Source organism: Brienomyrus brachyistius, chromosome 3 (genome assembly GCF_023856365.1).
Source record: "Brienomyrus brachyistius isolate T26 chromosome 3, BBRACH_0.4, whole genome shotgun sequence".
NCBI lineage: Eukaryota > Metazoa > Chordata > Actinopteri > Osteoglossiformes > Mormyridae > Brienomyrus > Brienomyrus brachyistius.
The window spans coordinates 20,348,603-20,370,614 of record NC_064535.1 but is presented as its reverse complement, the minus strand read 5'-3'; positions in this window follow the sequence as shown (position 1 = coordinate 20,370,614).

Sequence of the window (22,012 nt, the reverse complement as noted above, 5' to 3'; positions counted from 1 at the left end):
GACTTCGATCATGTATCCATAATACTCAGTAAAAGCTTCTATGACACCATTTTATAACTTCAAAATTAAAATGCCCTTGACAGGAATATAGTCATGACAGCTTTCAGAAGGGAAAGCCTTCCTGTTTTATTAAAAATATCCCAACGTCATTGTCTAGTATATCTATATCTATATCCTTTACGCTTATAAAATATACTTAATTTAAAAAGAGAACAACGATGTATGCGTTTATATCTTTTATATAAAACATTTGCATAGTTTTCAAAAGTACATATTGGCCTGATGGACTGATAGGCCTTATTACATTGTGTGTGTTAGTCACGTATTTCCGAACCTCTGAGGAAGGAGGGTGAGTGTTGAGTGAATGTAGAGGAAGAGTAGGGTAAGAGTGGAGTACTGATCAACTTGCGTGATGGGATTCAAGAAGCTATCAACAACATCGACAACAGAAAGAGCTAAAATGAAATTTTAGATCTTGTTTTACGTATTTTCTTATAATATAGTTGGACTTTTTCTAGGTTTTTAAAATATCTTTATTGATTATTAGTTTTTAATTTAATGTTTGACACTTTGAAAACATTCAGCGGAAGAGCCCACTTGAAGCTGGAGGGGGGGATAGACAAAGTGGGGTGAGGGTGAGGGAAGTGATACTCAAGGGGCACACCTGTGTGTGCTATCCGGCTGTACTGTCTGGCTGTACCGTCCGGCTGTGGTTCTGCACACACTTAGAAACACACACCCATGCACTCACACACATGTACAGGTCAGGTATTGCTCTGTTTGTGTGGACTGTCCATATGGCCTCACACCTAAAAACTCGTCTCCCCGCCTTCTTTCATCATACATACATTTACATACATAACACTTTTTACATATTTATGACTCGTACCCATTCAGCTGTTAATAAATTATAAGCCCTTTATTCTTGAGAAAGATACACAAAAGTAAGCCTAGTCTCTATGGCTCCCGGCCTGTTTTCCCTTCAAGCCTTTTTCTGGGCACACACATGTTTTCTCTGCCGTCCAGCAAAAAGAACAAAAGTGACTATGCTTTAAATGCTTAAATGGCTACCTGGTAGCATAAAATAGGGCATAAAAGCACAATATAGTTGGGGGGGGGGGGGGGGCTTCCCTGCAGCGCATCTGGCTGTGTCTGGACCCACCCTCTCTCCAAGCAATCCTACTGAAGTCATGAAGAAGGGAGAGCCCCCCCCCCCCCCCCGAGCCTGCCTGGACTCCCGGCAGTAATTCTGTGACTTCTCTGCATTTTCTCTTTGGGTGTGTGGCAGGCCTCTCTTGGCCCGTTTGATGTCTTGAGTGTGAGATCCCGGTTTGCCGGTCAAATCACCTTTTTCTACTGTATAGGGTTTGATGTGAGTACCTCAAAGTGACTCGTCAGCATCGGAATGCCGTATCCTGCATGACAGGAGCTCCGAATTACTGTTCTGCAAAGTATCTTTTTTTGGATATTGATTTTAGACAGTTTTAGACAGAAAAAAGCAGTTTTTAACCAAAAGAAACTGAACTTCCATTCTCTGTCTTGTCACTTACCTGATTCCAATGTTATGACAACATTTTCAAAAAACAGTGGAAACAGACAACAGCTGCACATGATTTTATTTTCAACAGCTCTTAAGTGTTTTGCATGTTAAAGGCACTTGATAAAAACAGCCCCAGGAGCAGGGAGTGAAGGCAGGGGCAGTGATTCATATTCATCACAGCAATCAGCGTGTGAGAGACGCTGTATAGCAAACAAAGCTCTTCACCAAGCCCAACCGCTCGTGTAACATTTCGTCAGGGGTTTGATTGCGATTAAGGTCGCTGCGGTTACTGTTTGCAGAACGAATGGATGGGGGCTGCCCTGTTTGGAAACACAAGGCCTTCGGTCCCCTTGATGCTGAAATCGTGAGTGGCTCACTATAAGTTCATGACACGCTTACGGATTGAAAGAGCAGCGAGCGAATTCCAAAATGATCCCTGGATACCACTTTTCTTGAAAAGAAGCTATTATAAAAACATTACATTGCAATTTAAATATTTTCTTAATTGTTCTTGAATTATCTACACGATGACTAGCATTAGGTATTGACATCCATTCATCCATCCTATTGTTTTCAATCACGTATCCAATTCAGGGTTGCAGTGTCCAAGCCCAGGAATTACCCACCACGAGGTAGAGGACACCCAGGATGGGAGGCCAGTCTATCACATGACTCACTGTATTCAAGGATTTTAAAAGCGAATTCTGTATAGTCGATTTAAATTGGGTGGAATTCATAGAGGAACTGGTAAGAGAGGTGCATGCATCTTGCATGTGCTTGTGTGTGCTTGTGTGTGTGTGTGTGTGTGTGTGTGAGCAGGTACACCTTACCTTATGGGGAGACAATGTCCCCACAACGTGATTTATACCCATTTTTTTACCTGGGGAAAATAAGGGAAAACTCAGTTTAAAAATGACTGTAATGAAAAAACTAAAAATGGAAAAACTCTTATATTTTGCTTGGTTACTTATGGTTATGGTTAGGGCAGGGTGGGGGTTAATGCATAGTTAGCATTAGCATATTCTCATAGAAATGATAGAAATGAATGAGTGACCCCCATAAAGCTTTGTTTACCTGTAATATGTGTGTGTGTGTGTGTGTGTGTGTGTGTGTGTGTGTGTGTGTGTGTGTGTGTGCGCATGTGTAAGCATGGGGCTGTCATAACAGAGAGATGGAATTAGCACTGCAGTATCCCATCCGTCTTAATGGAATGTGCCATAACATTTGCTCGCAGAGTTAGCAAGGAGCTGCTTAAAACTGTCGATTAAAGGGAAGGAAATGGAGTCCATCTTTCCACCTGCCCCCAGGGAAAAGAGCTGAAGACATGCCGCAGACAAAGGGGAGGAAGGGAGGTGCTAGTCTGTTAAACGAGTGAAACTGGTAAATGGGAGAGAGGTGTAGGCTGCAGCCCCCCCCCCCAAAGTGATTACACATATCATGATAAACAGTGGCACCAACTAAATCTCCAGCAGGTGCTTAAAACGGCATCGGCTATAATAAGGCAGTGCTTAAAAAGGATTTTTGTGAAGAGAGGTGGATGTGGAAAAGGAGAGAGGGAGCATGACGCTTAGAGAGAGAGAGAAGGAGAGAGGGAGAGACGGCAGGAGGGGGGTGTGGGGGAATCGCTGATTCTCAAGGAGCTCTGAGCTGTAATTTACTTGAAAGCCGACAGGAACAAGAGCGGCAGAAACTGCAGACTGATGGCTTGTGGTTATGAGGAGAATCGAACATCAGTTATCTGCCGGCTAAGTGACAAGCCGCGCCGATCGGGCGCAACACAGCTGAGGCTCTTTGAAGAAGAACGGCGAGTTTTAAATCAAAGGAAAATTCCTGTTGTTTATCTCCCTCTCTCTCTCACTCTCTCTCACTCACTTTCTCGCTCACTACTTCCCATTCTACCTTCCCACAACTTCCTCTGAACTCTCCCCCGCTGCTGCAACATGGTGTCTTGCCCAGATGGTTTAAAACATGTTTATGAAATGTATGAAATTACTAATATACCTACATTGAATGAGGGAAGAGTGGAAGAGCACAAAGGAAACCTAATGCTGCCGTCCTGATAGCAGTCATTACTCCTGGCGTGGATTTTAGTGACATCAGACACTATGAATGAGACACTCAAAGGGAAGAAAATCCACACATAGTTTAAAATATGTCTGAACTATTTCATGAAGAAAAAAAAACATGTTTCTTCATTTTCTGAGTCATGCATTTGTGGATTGATGACATCTGGTTGATTTCCCGTTCTAATTTAAATTTTATTGAATTAATTATTGCCTTTCTTAAATAGGCACAGCCCATACTTACACACTTAATTGTGTGTTAAGTATGTTTAGTTAAATTTGCTGATCTGGATATCTGCATAGATTGTGAGTGGGGGGGGGGGGATTAGTACTGTAATACCCCCAGAAATCGCTTTTTTTCTCCCCTCAGCTTTTTATAAACGTTTACCGAGGAACATAATTGGTTTTTCAGCAGCTTCAATTAATAGTGCGGTCGCAGAGCATGCGATCTGAGATCGGCTTCTGAGGTGAACGCCATTAGGAGGTCATTTTAAATCACGTTCAATGGCTGAGCCATCATTATGTGTGCATATAGATCAGGAGCATTAAAGCTACAGCACTCTGGGTATTTAACACAACGCCCTTGGGTCCATGACAGCTTGACAGAGGATCTACAGGTATGGGCTTTGGACCATGGATGCCAAGGAAGGTGTAGCTCTCCCTCTAATCTAACAGAATGGGGTCCTATGTGGACCCTGGGAAGTGGATACTGACAGCCTAAGGTGGAACTCGCCAACGGACTCACACTGGACCGCGAGCAGAATGACACTGCAGCTAGGCTGAGAAGCGGAGCAGTGACATAGCGTCCCCCCAAATGCACGCCGTGCTTTTGGTCTCTGCTCAGTTTATCTCTGTTCCTCTTTCGAAACACCCCCCCGCTACTTATGGACTTTGCGTCTGCCTCATTACCTCGCTCGATAATGATAACGATGATGTCCATAACATCCCAGGCCAAGCCGAACAACGTTAATGACATCATCGGGAAAGACTCTCAGAACTCAGACACATACAAACACTGGTAATATTTAGTAATGTTATATCGATACAAAACCACATATAGTAATGAACACAAATGCAGTTTAATGTGAAGCAGACAGCTGATGAACATTAATTATTAGAAAACGTAACGCTATCCTTATTCCACCATTAATGTTCTATAATAGCAGACAGAGCGCACGGATACCGATGTATTATGTATCGTCGCTAATGCACTGTTTGACTGTGTCTGCTCTATTATTGAAAGCTGATACTGTCCTGCTAGGTAAAATGTTTTATGTTTTAGAACATTAAATTGAACTATGACAGAATTTTTTTAGTGGAAAAATATTTAAGCAACTGATCTCCATTGGAAAATATATCCACTCAGTTCACACACTCTGCTTTAATGTGGCATTTTCTGCTTACCACTCTGCACAGAGGGGTGCATTTAGGCTGGTAATAAGCCTGGAACTGCAAGAAGTGAGTCTTAAGCAAGACCAATAAATCCACAGGAAACTACCACCTTCATCATCTCCACCAGTTTCACCCACTTCTCCACCCATTCCTCCACCTACATATCTACCGACTCCTCCACCCTCACCTCCAACTTTGTTTTCCCGATAGGGGCTTCAGAGCTAAGTAAGAATGCTCCATCGACTTCCGGGCCACTGAAAGACCTGCACCAGCCGAGCCCCTGACAACCGCCGAGTGGCGGGATTGAACATGTCTGCCAGCTGAATTTGCTTAATAGACTAAAGTCAGAGAATTGCAACCCCAAAGCTATTTCAGCGGTACCACCAACGCTAGCAGGTCTATAATTTATTAGCGTGATCCAGCTCTGTAGAGTGCTGTGTCCTCACTGCTACCCTGGCAACACCTTAATACTGATGTTATTAAATGATCAATGGCATGTCAAAATGACTAAGTGAATTAGCTGAAGAAGTATATTATGCTAATTTCATCAAAAGGCCACTTTTGATTACATTGCAAATACATCCCCCCTGGTCGCGGCGTGCTGTTCAAAAAGGCGAATCTCATTAGAAATATATGAAAGTGTAGTGGGATTTCGCTGCCAGTCAAAGCAGCCATCAGCAACGGGCCACAAGCAAGGCATGAAAAAGATGGGAATGTAAAGGTGGATGGATAGCCCAGGCGGGGAGGTTCAGAGGGATTGGGGGCACTCTCTCTCAGGTGGGGGCGGCTAGAAAGGAAGCCAGGGAAACGTGAGCTGACCGTAATGAGACTGTGATGCCTTTCGCACACGGAGTGTTGTTTTGATGCACTGGTACATCAGGAAGAAGCAGGAGGCACTGCTGAGGAACGTAATGCCACCCCCCTCCCTTCCATCCCCTGGGAGGCCACAGGTCACCAGCCCCCCCCCCCCCGAAAGGTCGACCTCAGCGCACTATACCCCTGCATGTAATGTGAGGGAAATGGGGTGGGGGGTGCTTGGCAACAAGCTTTTAAATTGATACCTTATTATAAGAGATCCCCCCCCCCGCTATGAACTGAACCATTCTGCCGTCAGGGAGGTAACAACGCAGCAGGCTCCATCACAGAGGCCGACGGGGACCAGAACATCTCAGGCCTGCAGATGAAGGCTACAGGTGAGCCGTGGGTGGTGAACGCCATCGATTGATGTGTGTGAAGCACATGCTGCGTGAACATGGACTCTCCCAGGCCTCTACCACCTCAGTGTTATGTTATTAAACCACCATTTCATAGTCTTGTGCAAATTCTCAGGATATAAACTGTCTAGTGCAGACCACTGGGTAGCGTTGTAGCCTCAAATCGCTGGGATTGTGGGTTCTGCTCCTGCACCAACTCTATGGGTGTGGAATTCGCATGTTCTTGCTGTACAAATGGATTATCCACAAGTTCTCGGTTTTCCTTCCAGAGCCCAGAAACATGTGGTTAGGTGAACTGGTCTCTCTGAATTGCTCAGTGTGTGTGTGTATGTCTGTGTGTGTGTGTGTGTATATATGTGTATATATATATATATATATATATATATATATATATATATATATATATATATATATATATATATATATATATATATATATATATGTGGGGACCACAAGGAGAAACTCAAATTGAAAATCTGTGTATGCAATCAAAGAACTAAAAATGCTAAAAGTCTTGTATTGTGTTTAGTTACTTATGGATAAGGTTAGGACTGGGTAGGGGTTAAGGATGCCATAGTTGGGATTAGAGATTTATCCATAGAAATGAATGGAAAGTCCACACAAAGATATGAATACAAGTGTGTGTCTGTACACAAAAAGATTTACCATCACATCACATGCACAGCAAAATTCCTGCCTAATCTGCCCAGATAAGCACGGACCCACTCCCTTGGAAAATGGAGGTGTATCAGGGAGATTAAAATAAAAGTAAGTTCACGATAAACAGCTTGCACATATGCTGGAGTGTGGCAGCTGAGAAGGCACCTCAGAATCTATGAAGGAGTGAATAAATCACAGCAGATTGCATTACACAACATTTGGACCAATGAAGCTACCGTATGATTAATTTCTGGAGTTTTCTCTGACAAGTGCAAACAGTCACACTTAACGTCAAAGGGAACATAATTAACAGCGGAAGTGATTTGTGACCGTGAGTCGTTCTGTGACTGGATTCGATTTCAGATGTTATAACACTGGCTGAATTATAAAAACGCAATCAACGCAGTAGTCGTACGGGGCAGTGAACTGTTGGACGAGAGACAGCTGGTTGACCGGAGCCAGAACCCAGCAGTGGCAGAGATACAGATTACCCAGATTATGACAGCCTGTTGGCTCTTGCTAGCTTAAATACCATGTTTCTGCCAGATAGGAGGAAGGTATCAGCATGTTCAGAGCTACACACTTTGTGCAAGTGTGTTTCTTTGCTTGTTAGATTTGTAGTTACCTTTTTTAGTTGTTTTCATTTATCCCTGATTTAAAAAGGGCCTTCCCTCCTCTGAGCTGTTGTTTAATAAAGCCTTTTTCAATCCGGTTAAAGCCCCAGTGTCCTGTGCTGCCCTCCTGCCTCAAGGCAGCCCCGCACCCCATAATCACTCTCATTGTTTACTAAATTAAGTGATAAGCGTTAGAAGAAGTAAACCAGGAAAGGGCGATGATGTGTGAGGATGCTACCAGGGATAATCTGCCCAGCGACGCCACGCAAAGCCGCGTTTAGCCCTCTTACCTCATTTAATAACATAAAAAAAAAAATCAGCTTTTCTTACATTTACAATAATGTCACACTTAACCATATTAAATACATGATTGTTTAGTTGATAATATTAATCACAATCGCATAAATCACAAAGACCGTGGGGGTAATTTCCAGTGGAGTTTTAGCTTTTAAAAGTGTTTCTAGATAACAACTTGTGTTTACAAACAGAATCTGTATTCCAGAGGTAGCTGTACAAGAGCATCTGCTGATACTGTAAACCACTTCATACCAGCAGCGACAGTCTGATAAGGTTAACTGGTTTATCTGCAATTTCCACTTAGGAGCTGTAACTATGTAGCTTTGTAGGAAACTTATAGCCAGATAACTTCATTGGGAAGAGCTTGTCTCACATAATACACCTGAAAGGTAAAATGGGCACTAAAACCTTTTTTTTCTTTATTTAAAGTCATGTGATATTTTGTTGATTGTTTCATTAATTTTTATTTTGCATGGCTTGGCTCAGATTGTGTTTGCAATGGGCCTCTTGTAAGGACAACCAAATCGATGGGTGAGACGTGGGAGGAGTTATTTTCTCAGGTAGGTGGGCGGAGTTATAACTTCAGAATCACAATCACAAGCGCCTTTCACATTTTCAGTGGTGGAGTTTTTCCCATCATGCTTTGTGAGATGTTGTCCAACACGTGCGTCAAATGAAATCAGTCTCTTACACATCCACAACAATTTATTAACTTCTAATCAAACATCTATTTTCAATAACCATCTTTGTGGGGACTCACCATTTCTATTGGAAAAACCCTAATCGAAACTATGACTTCCTTAGCCTCCCACCCAGCCCTAACCTTAACCACAAGAAACCAAACAAAATACTTTGGGAATTTTTAGTTTTTTGATTGCAGATTTTTATTAAATTGAGTTTACCCTTGTGGGGCTGCAAAAACTGATCCCCACCATGTTAAAATAACAGGTTTTTTTCATGTTGTGTGAACCTTTGGTCCCCACAATGTAGTATTTATAAGACCCACAGGCACACACACAGAGCCCAAAGCAGTAACTGAACCCACGACGCTGAAGGCGTGAGACGGTAATGCTTCCCCTCAGACATGTGCAATCTCAGGATTTGTTTACTCCTCCAAGTTCTGATGAGGAGGGATCCGTTATCTTGTGCTATGAAATCACAGACGGACAGAATGAAAGGGGAAAAAAATGAATAAATAAATAGAATTAAATAAGGGAATCTGAGAGGACAGCAGTGAATGCTCACACTTCCCAGGTGACTTAACATCTGGCAGGGTCTACCTGCATGAGCTGGATTACTGCTGCCATGCAACGGATGGATTCCCCTCAGTGGCAGTGACACTCAGAAGTCACGACCCCGACATCTGCTGGCCCCTCACCCTCAGACAACCATCAGCATGGCTGTGATGGACCCAGGGCTGGAAGGCTTTTGACATTTAATTGCATGTTGGTGCCACATGGCGGGCTCAATGATGGAAGCCCACAGAAGGTCCGGGTTAGATTTCAGGAGGCCTACGAACATAGATTTCCTCAAACAAAGTTGTGATTAATCGTCTGGTGAATGTTGAGATGAGGGAGGTGCGCCTTCGCGTCCTGCTTCTCAGTCGCACTGGATCTACAACCTCCTCCATGTCAAGCTACCCACCTTCGATCAATAGCGGTCGGTGGCTTCGGAGTTTATCTTCACACGGGCCCACGTGTGGCATGTTCTAATAACCAAATACCCTCAGCTACCTACACGGTCACATTATCTTATCTTATATAGCATTGTGCAAAATTCTGAGGCAGTCAAAGGACATATGAAAGGCTTTTTATCTGTGTAGGAAGTGTATATGCACTCAGAACAAGAAACACAATTTAACATTAGAACATATATAAATTAAGAGTTACACAATAAAATCTTAAAGGAATTGGAACGTTTTCCAAAAAGTAAGTGATGTCTTTTTAGACGGTTAGATGAATACCAGTTCCCAAAACTCTCCTCAGGGGCACCATAGCCATTCCATGCACTTTCACACCTGCTCGCTGAATTGAGCTAACTAACTAACTAACTAGTCTGCCAGTCATTCAGTCATTCAGTCAGTCATTCAGTCGGTCTGTTAGTAGTTAGTGAATCAGTTAGTTAGTTACAGAATTAGACCAATTTAAAAAATCAATGAGGTATCGATTAGCCATATGATGTTTGCTAATGGTGAAGACAACAAATAGACAGGTATACTTGACGCAAATACTGAGGGGACTAAGGGGTGATTTTGAAATGGTTACGTTTACAGACATAAAATCAAAGTTTTACACCAAAAAGCAGAGGAAGCAGAACAGCATTTAAACATTTTTTTTGACTGCCTAAGACTTGTGCATTAATGAAGCACGTGTCTAATGCACTAGGAATTCAACTTTCAGGAATAGACTACGACTCATTTAAAATTTCAGCTTGGTTCTCTATACAGATAGATAGACAGACAGATAGACAGGCAGGCAGGTAGACAGATGACCAGATAGATTCATTATTGTAATCTTATTAAAATATTTCTTTGAATGTCTTTGTTAAAAACAAGCACGCACCCTAAGTATTGTGTGATTTATGTTGCCACTGGTTCCCGCCTCCCACTGGTTTTCGGGCTCTGGGGTTTTGTCTTTCATAGAGATTTCTGAGATGCCAATTGAAACGTACAGGATGTGTCTGTAATCCCTCTCTCGGATTATGCAACTTCTAGAAATGGGAATCAGTGATTTGAAAAAATAAATAAATAAATAAAACATGATTTTTTTTTTCTTCCTGTGGGGTTTAACTTAAATCCCTCACAGGCACACTGAGATTAAAGTACGAAGGCGCGGATAGCCACCGTAACAATATGCAAAGTAAGAAAGGAAAGAGTTTGTCTCCCGTGGACAGGTAAGAAACACAGAGTACTAAGTAACCTGTGTTAGTAATCTGGTAATCTGCGGCAGGTTGCATTAACCATCAATAGAGTCCCACGTCTGTGATGATTATGAAGACCACAGAGCAGCGCCTTGCATGTATCCCTTAGGAATGTGATCACAAGCATATTAGTTTAACGTTAATTGCGACATGAGGAATCAATGAGTCTGCAAGCAGCATGCAGAAAGCAGTGATCCTGAGCCAGTTTGGCCGTTTTGATGTGTTAAATCGGCGCCACAGTGCGTCATTCTACGTGTGTGTACGCAGAAATGCCACAAGCCCGCCTTGGCCTGCAAGCACGGCATCGTGCTTTTATTTTTGAACCAGCAAGCATGTGATGAGCCATGAGTGATTTCATATGCGTGACAGAAATAGTGTTTGTGTGTATATATACACTTAGTGGGAAGGTGAGACTGTGTCATTGTCCAAGAACGTGAGTAAAAGGGCAGCTTTGTGGGATGCAGAGGTGAGGTGAGCAGATTAGTCACATGGCGAAAGCGAGAACGGAGGCTGCCGTGTCACGGATAAGACGTCGCTCCTCTGCCGCTTGTAACCTAGAAGATCAACAAAACTATGCTTCACTCCTCTCATTTTTCTAAAGCATCAAATTTCTGTTCCCCTGGAAACAATTCTGCATAGATACAACATCATTTTCCCTTGTTCTGAGGAAGCACCTCAGCAATCAAGCATAAGAAACTTCTTGAGAAAAATCCCCCCCCCCCCCCCCCCCATTCACAGTTGCTATACTGTAAGTGCATTGAAAATGTTTCCGCACAACGCATTTGTAAAGACAGACGATCGCCCCCTACTGGTGCCACCAGTACCAGACAACTGCCATGGAAGACCTGCAATTACAATTACAATTACAATGCCCTGCCAAGCATAAATGAGGTCACCAACTAGCCAGTTGTGTCAAGCAGCCAGGGTAGTTATCAGCAGACACATTATTATGGGATTAATTAACACAATCTGGAGCTGACATGTTTGGAATTGAGCCAGATTCTATGTAAAGCCATAAATTGAGACACAAACATGCTAATTTCAAAGGCTTCCTTGTTTCGGAAGCTGTTTCCATTTTATGTTTTTAAGTCTGCTGCAGTGAGTAGATGGTGAAAGCAGGTGAGAAAGACCAGTCTGCCTGCCTTCATTAAAACAAGGCGCTCGCTTTCCCAGGAATAGAAAGCTAAACTGGAATTAATTACACCAAATGTCACATGCCCGAAGATTAGGTAGAGGAGCACTCGTCAAGCTGGGGATAACGAGAAAAGCTAAATAATTAGTCCCGGAGGAGGGGATCCATCAAAAAAGGAATACTTCTTGGATCATCAGCTTTTAACTATGCACATTTTAAATGAAATGTCTCTCATTCCTCAGCACACACATTTCTGCGATATAAACAGTGATGCTTAGACCCCTTCATCTTGGAAATATCTATGCATTGTAACAGTATTGTTCCTACCTTTGAAATTTAGCTTAAACACCTGCTGCTCACTGTCTGACTCGCAGCTTCAGAATATCCCTGAATATTGTAGTCCTCGTCCATCAAACTCAGAGTTACAATTTATGTTTTTACGTAGGAAATAAAAACCATTATCGTACAAGTACCGGTGTGTCTCTTAGGAAGAAAATTCTTAATTAGGCAGAAGTAGAGAAGTCTAATTTCCCATTCTGAGCAGGCACTACTGTGGACAACTAACCCAAACAAACATTAAACAACGAAATCGCTATAATCCCCAGAATCCCACAGGCTGGCTTTCTTTGAGGAAGCACAGATTTCAGTCATGAAGATGCAGTAAAAAGCAAAAAATGAATCGTAGGCGAAGACAATTGTGTCAACCGTGCAAAATCTTTCAACAGAAAAATGTTGGATGAATAGTCTAATGAAAATAAAAGAAAATGAAATCCTGTATTATTTCATTCAGACAGATGGTCTAGGATCCTATGTTGTATTAGTTGCTCTAACTGGAGAAGGCCCAAAAGAGGATGGATACCATAATAAATTGCTGACTTTACATTTTGAAGGTTCTCTGTGTTACAAAGTGAAAGACAAAAAAAATGGCTCTTTAACATGGAGATAGGGAACCTCTGGTCCCAAAAGGTCCAGCTCAGAACTTGTCAGTGCTTCTGGGAATTACTGGTAATCATTTTCTGGAGTGATAAATAAATAATTTATTTTAGAATTATTCAAAAGATAAGGTCACCAGGATTGTGCCGAATGGCCTGCTAGTGTTCCTCGTATTAAAAACAGTGCCTTCCCTGTCCGAGGCGAAATGTCAAAGGCACACCCAGTGGGACACCAAGAGGTGCTCCTCATTAGCATTAGCTCCTCTAATGACAGCGTGACTGTGAAACGGAGGTCATGTGCCTGCAGAAGCTCCAGTCACATGACCCGGCACCATGTGACCCCCAGCATAAGTCATATCAGCATATGGCTGCATTCTCTGAGGCTTATGGTGCCTCTTTCCAATCAGCCTGACAGACAGATGCTCCCAACATCCCCCCTGCCTCCATTAACCTCCACAGGGGCTCTGTATAGACATGCGTTATGCCCCTGACTCAAGATACCCTTAAATGAACAAAAAAAAACTCTATCTGTCTCTGTCATCCTTGACCATGACGCACTGTAGTAAGGTTTGATTCCGATGATGTACGGCTTATTTCAATTGAAAAGCTCAAGCCTTCTCAGGAGGATCAAAATATTGGAGGTATTCTCTTAACAGTCATGGGGCCAAAGAATGGGACTATCAGGGAACAACAGCAGCCTGCATGCGCAGGATATCTTAGTCAGCATCAGTGCCAAAAAGTACAGCAACTTAATAATGCTCCGATTTATAGAAATATGATCAGGCCTTCCAGTCAGACTTTAAAACATAAACTTAGGAGAGCCCATTCCTCTCAGATACATGATAATAAGCCTTCCAAACAAGGTTGGGGCCATTACGTTCCATTCCGGAATACATTCATCAGTTCCAGTCCAAATCAGGAAATGGAACTGAGTTGGAATTTAAATCTCCATTAAATTTGAATTTAATTCCAATTCTGTTCCCCATAGTTTTTTTTTCCAATCCCAACTTCAATTCCGTTTCCTGATTTGGATCGGATGAAAGCATTCTGGAATGACCCCAACACTGCTTCCAAAGATGCCCACAACAGCATCTTAAGCCTTACTCTAGAATTTTCACTGAGCTCCCATATGGAAAAGTTTTTTTAAAAAAATAACACATGACCTTTATGTGTTTTACCCAAATCATATAAGCTCTTTATATGACACTCAAAATAAATATACACTGCATATTACCTTTATGCGTCGTTACTCATATATGTCCTTTATTCATGTAAAGTACATTATGTACTATTAAACATACAAGTCCTACATTTGAGTACAATCTATATTAAATGAATATGCCATTACTCATACTGTATATGTCCTTTATTTATGTAAAATGCATATTTTATATATTTTTTGCTGAACATATAAGTTCTAAATTGATGTAAGATGCATATTACGTTAATGTTTTATTAGTATTAATTTTTATGCATTATTCTTTTAATAAACTCAGTCGAACCACGGACAGCGGCTCCACAAACAAGAATGAATATTTTATTAAGGTAAACATTCTTATTCAGTTTATGAATTCACTTTGTGTTCTGAAAACATAGTTCAATTAAACCAACTGAATGTAGAGAGGTCATACATGATTTCCATTAGAATGATATAACAGCAATGTAAAACTCTTTAAAGAAATAACAAACAATAAACATGCACTTCCTACTAAAGCCATATGTTATCATGTATGGCAAAATGTAAGGTTCATGTAAAAGTGCATCGTTACTATATCTTTTTCTTTTGAGTGGCTTACATGTGAAGAATGTGTTCGGTATGAGTGCGTCCATAATCAAATAACAGAAAACACTGACTGAACGTACAAAAAACATCATGCTTGATAGCTTATATGAACCACAGTTTTTTCATAAGGATTAAGAGCTTTATAAGCATGAGAAGACAAACAGCCTGGCTTTGCTCTCATCCTGGCAATGCTCTTGCATCAATTGTGTGCTGCCTTTTCAAAACCCATTAACATACAGCTTCAGTGATGTATAGCTCACCTGCAGCCACACCTGCGAGACTAATGGCCACCTGTACCACTCTCCCTACACTACTGAAGGAAAATCAGCTTGATTAATACCCAGTATGTCCCACACCTTTTTACCCTTACATATGATTTAAAAATTGGATTAATATGCATCAGTGATGCTTGCAAAAATTACATTTTCAAAGGTACTTACTTGCCGTATCTGTAAAGCCTGTGTTTTAGGATATCTGCTTATTTTATCTGTGCTTCTTTTCGAAACTTTGACATTTAGCATGAGTCAGAGAGAACTGTGAGGGGACGCCCGTATGTAATAGAATACAAGGAGAGTCTGCAGACCACCTGACCTCCTCACTCTGGATTATGAGCCCCATACCCACCATCGACCTGCCATGTATGTTACAGGTTTTCGTGTTCAGAAAGATGCAAGCATGTTGGATTAGCTGCTCTCTCACTACTGCTGCATTGCAGGTATTTCGTGACTACATCCCTTATCAGGTAGAATGATGTCAGAGGTGGTAACACTGGACAGACTGAGGGAAGGCAGTGGTGGGGGGGGGAGGGAGGAGGGGAGGCTTGGCTGCTATTAGAATCTAGCAAGAAATATCAGGGAAGAAGAACTGGCATGAATGTGACTGACAAGTTAACTTACAGAATAAAACTGCTTATGTGAAGAAAGGAGATCAAGGATGGACAAATGACGTCCAAACCCAGTGGTCTAACCTGGGATTTCTTGTGCACTTGTGCATGGTTCTCAACCTTCTAGATATAGTTTTTACCTTGCCAATTCATTCAGGGCGCTATATCAAGTGTAGGTTTACATGAACGCTATGATCAAGCACACAGTGCACTCTGTGGTTTATGCCAATCAATACCTATCAGTAATCTGATTGGATGCACCAATGAATTATAACCTTAGTCCTATGTTAGCTTTCTGTTTCTTTCTCTTATATTAATCCAGTCGGTGTCTTAAATCAGCCATAAAATACCTTCAAAACAATTATTTATCATCAAATTTGTTTCTTGTCTCTTGGTTACCTTGTTGGGCTTCCTTGTCCGGGAAAAGATTGGTTTTAATATTTTTGCTGTGGCTTTCTGGACCTTTCTTTGACAGCATACCTCTCGTTTTAAAAAAAAAAGTTATGATAAAATAAACCTCAAGAGAATTATATAAATAAACTGAATTGATCTTATCTTGCCCTACATGGGCATGCCTTGCCTAGTGATTTTTTTAAAATTTATTTTGTTTAAATAGAGATTCCTGACGAAGTCAAAAATCCTTGATACAGTACTCAAAATTTTGAGGTGCTTTTATGCATTTTAAACTTACAAACGGGTCGGTGCCGACCCAAACACGATAGCAAGGTTAAATTTAGCATCTGTGGTTTGGCTTCTTGGATCGGTTTAGTGCTTGTTATTTCTCTGCTAAGCAGCTGCAGAATCAAGCCCCATTTATATAGGTTAATTGTATGACTGGGGCTGGGAAATCTGATTGAGGATCAGCAAAGGAGCTTGCTTTTTAAAAATACTTACCATTCCAGATCAGCCTCACGACCCTTTCAGAATTTGAGAATTGCTGCACTAGGGGAACCGGCACCTACAGTAGACTTACAATGTTAGCAATTAAACAAAACAAAGTTAGCAATTTACATTTCCATCATCATTACATGCCCCTTAGTGAGACATGGTGCCTAGAACTATTGCCAGATGGTCCACAATATTCATGCCCAACCATAGGAATCCAAGGCTTGTGGTGTTTCAGCCAGCTGCCTGCAATGATGAACATGGTCAATAGAGGATGCTGTGCTGTGAAACTATCATCCACATATTCCTTCACATAAAGATAATTTTTTAACAATAGCACACAATTTTCTCATTCAATTAAATCCACAGGCCCATAATATTCACCCAGCCATATTCTTAGCATCCATAAAGCTGATTAGCCTTGACTTTAATATCAGTCTGTGACGTTTCTATAAACTCCTAAATATGGTGAATGTTTTTCATGGAAGATGCATTAGGACAAATTGCTTTATGGTGATTTAATAAAAGGTTCAGCGTCCCTAAGACCTTGATGTCAAGAAAAACGCCCTAATCCTTAAAAAATAAGGACACCCACAAAAGAAGATAACGTTAAAGACTGGACTTTGCACATTTATATCAATGCATCTGTCAAGCCCCGATCATGTCGATCCCCTTGTGTGCCACGCCCCCTCATCTAGCCCGTGCGGAATCCCTGTGTTATCAGCTGTTTCTAGTTCTGTTTAATTAGTCCAGTGTAGTTTAATTAGTTTAAGTGCATGTTCCCCAGTCCGATCATTGACGTTGCTTCATACTGCTACATGTGTTTCTCCATAATAAACCCCGAGTTCACCTGATTTCCCCGGCTCCTGTGCTTGCGTCCTCGCTTCATGTCAAGACAGCATCGATGGCACTTTAGGCCAGTGTTTTCCAACCCGTTCCTCACACACCCCCAGACAGTCCACATTTTTGCTCCCTCTCAGTAGCAAAAATGTGGACTGTCTGGAGGTCCCCGGGGACCAGGTTGGGAAACAATGTTTTAGAGAACACATTACTCCCTAACAGGATAAACTAAGCTTGTGTTCATGTTTCTGCACATACCATTTCAGTTTGTGCTTTCATGCTGAACTGATTTGCTTTGCATGTGTGTATCTGCATGCCCCCATTTGCTTTTTTTCCTGGTTTCACATTTCACCCTATCCATCCTTCTGGGGTGGGGGGGGGGTTCCTAGACCACGGCTGTGATTAAAAATATAGGCTCCCACCCTGCGGGGTTGAATTCATTACATCATCCTCCCATTGCACCTTTCCTGAATCCTGAGATTTGTCTGCTACCTCAATGGAATGAAGCTTAACAAGAGAATGTCCTAAGCTTGCTAGTGTCCTTAGCTGGCCTAGGGCATGCTTACTCTCCAGGGACTGACTATACTGACCCGACAAATGCCTGGGTCCTGGGGGATGGGGTGATCACATCCATTTTAAGTATATAATGACACACTGATCAATCAAGAGGTGAAGCAAACAGAAGTGCCGAGAATCCTCTGCAGGGCAGAAAGCAAGGGATGCTGGGTAACAAAATGGCTGCCCACAATTAAGCAAAAAATTATTTATGCACTTATAAAGTAATTTTTAAAACAAAGTTTACAGAAACATTATTGGTAATTATAATTATGCTAATCCATTGAATATAAGTATTACCATTGCTAATTAATGAGAGGAGTGGAAAAGAATCACACAATTTGTTTAATTTGGAATGGTAATGAGCAAAAGCTTGAACAGCATTCAGTAGAGCATGTTTCAGATTGGGAGGGGAAACACAAGAGAAGGGAGAAGGAATCACAACCATCAGGCAGATTCAGGACGCTGGAATGAATTTTTTATACTGGTCCGGCGAAACGTATTTCAGGGGGCGACATGGGAACTGATTGCCTTCCTCCTCATCTGCCTTTCAAATAGCTATCAGGCACTCGTCTGGGTCTGCTTGTAAAGAGAAAAAAAACAGTACAGTAGCAGTAATGTCACCATTTAACCCTAAAGTATTCAAATGAGGGTATTTTGAAAATACAGATCCTGATTTTTTTCTTCCCTCCAATCATGAAAAAATTGATACACTGCCCTGTGAAATTGCTATTGTACGGTTAAACACCTCAGGCTTCTGGTTCAGTGCGACAGGGTTATTACCACGGTTAGTCACTTGGTTAACAGATGCCCTCATCTAGAGAACTGGTTTGTGTTTCCAGTTGCTGGAAGCAGTTGTAAATTCCACGTACGTGGCACGACTTCGGCGTTCTGAAGAGAGTTTGAACCTGCGATTCAATGTTTACCCATAAGTCATCACTGTACCTCAGTGTTTCCCAAGCCAGTCTTTGGGGACCTGCCAACAATCCGTGTTTTTATGTGGACTGTCTCTCAGGGAGTTGGGAGGGAACAAAAACACGGACAATGTGTGGGTTCCCAAGGACTGGCTTGGGAGACACTGTAGCCTAACAAATTGTTTGCCAGTGCCAGAACTTAAATGAGCAGTAATTAACCTCAAATGAGCTACAGTACTAACACATAATTGAGGTGACCTTTTAGTAAGAAGATAACACTTCTATTTTTTTTTTTACATAACTGTGGGTTTTCACATTACTCCTCGCACGCCCATGTGGCAGGTGCTGTGTGGTTTGAGGGGCGCCGGTACCACAATAAGAGCAGCGGATGTCAGGGCGCCATAAATTGAATTAGAGGTATGTGATGTCGCTAAGTAAAGTGCGGCGGGCAGTAGCTCTAGCCTGGATCACACAGCCCATCGCTAAAATCACATACATGGTCTTATCTAAATTAGCAGAGTTACAGAGGGGAACAAAGTTTGCAGTAGAACACCTTCAAAGTAAATTATTTATGGATGAGGTGGCGGGGGGGGGGGCTGGGGGTGGGGGAGGCGCAGCTGGCTAGACAAAAATATTTATTCACTTGTAGATAATTAAGTTTATTATCTTTGATCAAACTTTGTGCTTAGTGATTAGGTGCATAACTACCAGAATGTGATAAAATAATTAAGAAAAAGCTAACTGGATTTTTTTTTTAAATATACCCTGAGTGAATTTCAATCTGACAATAGTAATATTTAATTGAAAAAAACTTACTTATGTCAGTATATATGCACGGGTGCCAGGGGTGTCCTTTTTGGCTTTCAGTAGCCCTGGTGGTGATTATCACAGAGGGAATGAATTAAAGACAAAGGATACGTCTGGCCATGCAAAGCAAATCAAGCTGACAGGACGTAAAGTCTGAACCTGACTAAACACAAAGAACCTGAATTAATTTGCTTTTGCTGGATTTTTGTCCCACTGCGTTCAGAGGAAACGCTGCCCGTCTTACATAACGGCGTCGATAAATGTCCTCATGCAGTCACTTCCGATAGAATTTCCATCAAACTGACACTGCTGACAGTCGCTGGAAGGACTGCTCCCCCTTTGTGTCCGACCCTCAATGCAGCAGGGGAAAGACTCGGGGAATGAGTGCTGGAAGCGTGTGGGGTCTGTAATGCCCCGTCTCCCCCCACTCCACTGCCATCAGGAGGATCCTCGACTCGGAACGCTGGGAGCGCAGCGCCACTGACGAGCTCCGCGCCTCAGCTCCTGTGCTAGTGAGGGGAGATCACTGTCCATAACCTCAGAGGCTAAGTGGACCAAAACCCAGAACCTTGAGGACCCAGTGTATTCATCATTGAGTTCATCCCTTTTCCCTGTTATTATGACTCCACTGTGCCAAGCCTATACTTTTTGGAAAAGACACTCCTTGCAAATCAATATATTCTGTCCAAAGAGAATATTGCCCAGTCACTGTGGCAAAGGTATCATTGTGAACATTATTGATCTGTGGGTCTCGAATCATCTTCAGGTTAAATTTTCTTGTGGTTGCACTGTAGTTATTGGCCTTGCGGTCAGACCTGTTATAATGTTGGATGTGTTTCCTCATGGGTGTGTGTCCTCAAAAACATCACTATGCTACCAGCCATTCTCCTCTGAATCATGTAAAAAACACACAAGAAGCCCCTATCTGTCCAATCAAATATGTACAAAAAAAAAACTAATTTTTCTTATATTATGCCACATCTACAGTATTAATTAAATATGATCGAGGGAATAACTTTAGCAGAATATTATACCATCTGTATTATTCAGCGCAAAAGTCTTTATTTGAACTTAAAATGTCTGTCTTCCATATCCTTGTAGTCGATTAAGAGACTCGAGGCAGCTGAGCTGTTGCTTAATCTATTTCAGGAATCACAGTATGAAAGAGAGAGGTGGAGTGTAACTGTAGCTGTCCGTGGTGCTGAACTTACTCAGCGGTTTGATTTCTCTGCATGCAGTGGTGTCCATGGTGCCAAAGTGTGTTGGCTGTCTGGACTTTGTACAGTGCTGTTTGTGGTCCTGAACTTTTTCACTGGCTTAGATTGTATTTGCGAGTTGCTGTCCTTGCTGCTAGCCAGGAATTTCTGCAGGTCTGCACTTTAATTTGCTAGAATCGGTGCTTAATCACAGTCCATTTCTGGTACGTGGTCTTATGTTCATTCTTGTTCGTGAACTTGATGCCAAATGCACAGTCCAGAACATTATGCACTCTTACTTATTTATAGCTAATAAAGATAAGTAATTTGGTCAGTGCACATCCCGCTTCTGTATTTATGCAAACCAACATTTTTCTCCTACTATGATATTTTAATGTTTTATTTCCATATAAAAAGAGAATCTGCGAATAGAATTATAAAAGATATACATTGCAATAGATATCAATACAGCTGAACCTTTTAAAAGGTTAAAGAGATTATAGATACAGATTTTTATTCTGGATATACTCAATTTACTAAAGTCTATGATTTGAAAAGTAATATGCGATGCATCAGAGACCACAGCATCCCAAATATCTCTTATATAATTCATATATCAAAATCAAATGTTCTCATTATTTTATTATTTTATTTTCCAGAACCATTTTTGAAATAATTCTAAACATCCATCCGTTTCCTATAACCACACATCCTATGCAGGGTAACGGGGCTCCAGAGCCTAACCCAGAAGCTACAGGTGCAAGGCAGGGAATTACCCAGGGGGGGAACTAACCCATCGCATAGGTCACACATGTATGGGTCATTTGGGAACTCCAAGTCCTGGGGGGGTGGGGGAATGGCCAGGATAGCAATAGGCAAACTCCTTACACACAGAGTGAGGTGGAGTCCCCAGTGATAACCATGAACTTAAAAAATTATTTTGCTTTAAAGAAAGTCCCAGCTGCAACAAAAAAAATGAGAAATGAGAGAAATCCCTTATATAATAAACATAATCACCAAACACCCAGGACTTCCAAACACAAATAGCAGACTTTCTGAGACTTTTTTTTTTTCAACAGCGTAAACTGAAATGGTGCTTTTGGTGTCCTTTTCAGAAGCAAATATTATTCTTTTCCTCCTTTGCATGATCACAGCTATTTCACTGTTTGATTCCCGCCGAAAATGCAACGGATATAGCGCTGCAGAGAGGGAGGTTTGAACACTGGTAAGCAGACATGAAAGTGGCCCTGATAAAGGCGATTTGCCAACATGCTGGTGATTATACAAAGATTAAAACAAAGTGGAGTTTCACAGCGCAGTTTGCTTTCATATCTCATCAGTAAGTTGAAATTAAAACGTATGCACTATATGTCTGTTCTCGAAAAA